Source organism: Limulus polyphemus, unplaced genomic scaffold (assembly GCF_000517525.1).
Source record: "Limulus polyphemus unplaced genomic scaffold, Limulus_polyphemus-2.1.2 Scaffold643, whole genome shotgun sequence".
In the NCBI taxonomy this organism is placed as follows: Eukaryota; Metazoa; Arthropoda; class Merostomata; order Xiphosura; family Limulidae; genus Limulus; species Limulus polyphemus.
The window spans coordinates 422,455-428,500 of NW_013666253.1; positions in this window are offsets into that span (position 1 = coordinate 422,455).

The following is a 6,046-nucleotide window of genomic DNA, read 5'->3' on the forward strand; positions in this document are numbered from 1 at the left end:
TCGTATCCAGCCATTGGTAACAATACTAACTGGTGGGACATTATAACAAATCGTATCCAGCCATTGGTAACAATACTAACTGGTGGGACATTATAACAAATCGTATCCAGCCATTGGTAACAATACTAACTGGTGGGACATTATAACAAATCGTATCCAGCCATTGGTAACAATACTAACTGGTGGGACATTATAACAAATTGTATCCTGTCATTGTAACACTACTAACTGGTGGGACATTATAAAAAATCGTATCCAGCCATTGGTAACAATACTAATTGGTGGGACATTATAACAAATCGAATCCAGCCATTGGCAACAATACTAACTGGTGGAACATTATAACAAATTGTATCCTGTCATTGTAACAATACTAACTGGTGGGACATTATAACAAATCGTATCCAGCCATTGGTAACAATACTAACTGGTGGGACATTATAACAAATCGTATTCAGCCATTGGTAACAATACTAACTGGTGGGACATTATAACCAATCGTATCCAGCCATTGGTAATAATACTAACTGGTGGGACATTATAACAAATCGTATCCAGTCATTGGTAACATATGCTTATGTTTATATGCTTAATTTTTACAAATACAATAATTGTGCACTATGCTAAACTAATTTATTTATTTACAAATCTTACTTTTCCTAGTGAATTGGTGACAGCTGTACAACCCAATTTTTTTTAGTCTAGGAGGACGAAAAGGCTTTGCCTCGTGACAATAAATGTGGGACATTATAACAAATTGTATCCAGTAATTGGTAACAATATTAACTGGTGGGACATTATAACAAATCGTATCCAGCCATTTGTAACAATACTAACCAGTGGGACGTTATAACAAATAATATCCAATCATTGGTAACAATACTAATTGGTGGGACATTATAACAAATCGTATCCTATCATTGGTAACAATACTAACCAGTGGGACGTTATAACAAATAATATCCAATCATTGGTAACAATACTAACTGGTGGAACATTATAACAAATCGTATCCAATCATTGGTAACAATACTAACTGGTGGGACATCATAACAAATCGTATCTAGTCATTGGTAACAATACTGACTGGTGGGACATTATAACAAATCGTATCCAATCCCTGGTAATAAAGTCGAGGATTACGAAACATCAAATGAAATACAATATAAGACTTTATTATGCTTCGGTACTGGTGTTTTGAAACGTAAATAAAGAAATTTTAACTGATTAGAGATTGTCGTACAATAAACACTAAGTCTTTATTACTTTTAACAACATGTCCGACATCACAAACTGCCCTGTAACTATTTACTACGTCATCAAAATGCGATTACTTTTAATCGCTCTTTATTTTTTCTCAGATATCTAGAGTTTCATTTTTTCATGACCCATTAACGTTTCAAAAGAACTCTGAAGTTTTCTTTGTAGCTTCAAGTCTACTTTAAATCATTAACAATGATTCTTATCCCGAAGTGTCTTTTGAGCTTAAGTAAACTTATTTTACTATTTGAAAGCCACTTTCGATAAAGCCTTTTTTTTTTAATGAAAGCATTGGAAACTAAAGGTTGCAGGGAGAAAGCTGAGATCCGAGGAACAAAATGAAAATATTGGAAAGTTAAAAGACAAACATGACGGAATAAAGGTGTATTTCTAATGCATCAATGTACACCTTTTGGTGTTAAGGGATTCTAGACAATGAAGCTGTGTTCTATAACTGATTAACAAGACAAGGAAGAATTGTTCTATTTTATTGCGCTATTTTTAGTTCTGTGTTCAAATTCTCGTGCCTCTGGGACATAGCTCGGATCAATAACTTTATAGCTACAACCAGCACAAAGATTTATCGTGAAGAGGATCTTTATAAACAACGAAGAAAACTCCGAATGTGAATCTGGGTTGCTTTTTCCTAACAATTTCTTTTAATAAAATTATATCTTGTTGTATCATATGTTGATTGTTCTTTTTTTAACCATAGACGGCAAAACTTGGGGCGTGGGGCATTGGGGACACTTGCTCCCTGCTTTTTTGCAAAGTAATAAAGTGCCCCTCTTCAATCAATAAAAACAGTAACATTAGAAATATAGCACGTAGGGCCTAAAAATGAAAGATGGGTTGTTGTTCTTAGCATTCTTACTGGCTTCATTTAAAATGGAATTTCTTTTTCAGAAATCAGTAAAAATGCCAAAGGTATACTTCAGATGTGGTTTTCTGAACATATGTTCTTTTTTCCTCATTGCTAACCAGTTTATTTACCTGGGTAAATATGTAAACGTTTATTTATTTTACATTTTATTTATCATTTAAGGAAATTAAAGGCCCCATTATTTTTTTTGCTGTTACTATATCAGTCTTCGAAAATTTGGTTTGTTACCTTTCTAATTCTTAAATTATTACCATTACGCCACCTAGAATTACAATTTCATGAAACTGGACCTCATATAAGCCTAGTCTGAAATAAAGAAAAACATTCGAGTTCAATGTTTATTTGTTTGAAGTTAAGCACAAAGCTACACAATGGGCTATCTGTGCTCTGCCCACCACGGGTATCGAAACCCGGTTTTTAGCGTTGTAAGTCTGCAGACATACCGCTGTGCCACTGGGGGGCTCTATGTCTATGATCCACATGTAAAAACTACACTTTTTATTTCAGTAATCAACTTCCGGAGAAGACATATAATTTCTAGATAACATAATATATGACTATTGAGATGTACATAAATATAAGCGTATATAAAAACATTGCCAAGATTTATATGGTGTAACAAATTACATGGTTTAGTTATTTTTAAAGTTTCATATATTTTTTCAAAGTCATGTTATCATTATGTTATTTTACACTTCTAAATTTATTTACAAGTTGATTTATACTATTTTTTCAGATTTTTGTATTACAAATTGTAATTTTTCTTACTCAATACATCTTACGGTTACTCTATCATTTTTAATATGTCGTTATTTAAGGTTTATTTGGAAATTCACCCAAAGCTATACAAACGCTATTTACAATATTCATTCATAATTTAGCAGTGATAGTTTGTTTGTTTTGAATTTCGCGCAAAGCTACACGAGGGGTAACTGCGCTAGCCGTCCCTAATTTAGCAGTGTAAGACTAGAGGGAAGGCAGCTAGTCATCACCACCCACCGCCAACTCTTGGGCTACTTTTTCACCAACGAATAGTGGGATTGACCGTCACATTATAACGCCCCCACGGCTGAAAGGGCGAGCATGTTTGGTGGGATGGGGATTCAAACCCACGACCCGCAGATTGCAAGTCGAGCGCCCTAACCACCTGGCCATGCCGGGCAGCAGTGATATACTAGAGGGAAAGTAGCTAGTCGACACTAACCATCACCAACTCTTGGGCTACTCTTTTATCAACAAATAGTGGTACTGGCAGTCACATTATAACGCCTCCACGACTGAAAGGCGAGCATATTCGGTGACGGGGATTCGAATTCGAGACCCATAGATTGCGAGCTGAGCGCCCTAACCGCTAGGTCGTTGCAAACCTGCCTTTATTTGAGTTTTGCATCTTATTCTCAGTTTCCTTTGAAAATGTGTCACGTTTTTCGACATGTAATTTATTTACTTTTCCAATATTTATATGAGCCTTTTCTTTCAAATAATAGTTTTGTTAAAAGATAATTACTGCATCAACAACACTATCAAATCCCTTAACAATCTTTAATACCTCAATTAGATTCCCTCTAACTCTTCTTTAGACTTACGAACTTTTAATGCGTTGTAAGAGTGACGATCAAATTCCACTATTCGATTAGAATAGTCCACAATTTGGTGGTGGGCGCTATTGACTAACTGCTTTCCCTTTAGTTTATCAATTCAAAATTAGGTACGAGTAGCAGAAATAGACATTGTGTATCTCTGCTCGAATATCTGAAGAACACTCACATATTTGTATTATCCGTTTTTGTAGTTGTTGGCACAGACAAATTAAAGTTTTTTTTGGAAGAAGTGAGGGGTAAACATTGTGTCTTTATGTAAGTTGTCTCTGGAGTACGTGGTGTAAATTACTGAATATATATTATAATAAAGAAATCTTTAATATATATAAGTAATCATAAAGTATTATATTCTTGCTAGTTGAAATTGTGTAACACATTCATATGATCACTATGGAAACGAAAACTCTCAATACTATTTATCAACGCATAGTATTCCTAGTGATAGGATGTAAGAAAGTGCCTAAACTGGGAAAAATGTAAGTCCACAAATTTGGTATAATATTATTTACCTGTTTCCAATGGGTTCATGATGTCATCGATTAGGGATATAGAAATTTGAATTAATATGATGGTTTGTTTGTTTTTGAAGTTAAGCACAAAGGTACATGAAGGGCGATCTGTGCTCTGCCCACCACGGGTATCGAAACCCGTTTTTAACAGTGTAAGCCCGCAGAAATACCGCTGTGCCACTGGAGAGCTAATATGATGGTTATTATTTTCAAACGAACAGCTGCAGAACATTTCAATAGAGGGCGAGTTAGTTGTAAAAATTGCATAGACCTAAAGGAACACATTGTTTATATTAAAACATTTTATTGCTTAATGATATTTATGATATAAATACATCAAGTTTGTTTTTTGTAGAAAAGTTTTATAGTGTTTTTATATTTTTGAACTTCACACTAAATGTAAGTCGTAATTCGCTTTCCTTACAATGGGCCCAGATGACTCATCGGTCTTATAATGCTGAAAATTGGGTTTTGAATCCTGTCGTGAGAAAAGCTCAGACAGCCAACTGTGTCATTTTGGGTTTAACAACAAACAAAACACAAGCAAAGAAATTTTAAGATGGATTTTACACATTTGTTTATATTTTCAGGTTTTATCAAGTTGAAGGCGTATGTCTTTGTTTGTTATTGAAGCCACTTTAAAATAGTCTGTACTATCTTCTGCTGTGAAAAGATTATTTACAAAAACATTTACGTGAAACTTTCGTCCTCTACGAATGATATCAGAAACTAATATACATATTTTATTATAAACTATAAAAATATTTTTCCACCGCTTTTAGAGGGAAAGAAGAGGGCGCTAAATTTACTTCTTAACGGACGATAGATAAGTGTTAACTTTTACTTGGTTCTTGTGGTTTATTGATTTACCGTTTTTTCTCCAAAGTGAGAACTTAAAAGATTTACCTTATTCTCTGAGATCAAATGCGCTAGACATACAATTTAGATTTGTCAACAAGTCTTTTTTTTCTGAGTAGTTTTTCACCTTCTTCGAGACATGTTTGAGTTGTTAACTGTTTCCTTGCTGTGAAATTTGCACAGGAAATCATAATAAATAAAACTTGACTGATAGAGGCTGCTTCTCAACCCACAGCAAATGGATTAATGATCATCCTAACAATAGTGTTTGGTTGAAAACATTTAAGACTGTAAAGTCCCATAAATATATCATGTGCCATTATTGACATCATATGTATACTTTAATTTGTACTCCGACTGAACTTGTTTTTCTAATAAGATTGGGCAAATAAACAGTTACGCCTAATTTACCGTATCTCAACATTCGTCGAGTATCATACTGAAGTTAAAGGGTTTTACTGAAGAAACATGATGGAAGCTTATTGGCGTCTAGAGGTGTTCGATATTTCAACAGAAGGAATCACTAATTCTATTTCATTTTTTATGTTTAAAGTCAGCTGTGATATTACTGCTGTAGTACAACGAGTAACAAATATATTTGTTTTGAGAAAATTTTTTATTGCTTTTATTAATGAGAATTAGACTTGCTGGATCTGGATCAAAATATATTGAGATTTTCTAAAAAAACAACTGGAAGAAATTTCATGTATTTTTAATATCAAACTCTCACGATATTGTTACGTCTCCGTTTGTTAATTGACTTTTCCGTAACTTCGTTCCGACGAAACTTAAGCGACACAAGTTCTTTCTTAATAAAAACTGGTTTATTCTTTCCAAATATAACTTTATCGATACACTCAACTTCAACAATCGCGCTAAACAAACGCTGTAACGTCTCTCGTGCTCTCTGACTGCAGTTCAATTACTCACTATCT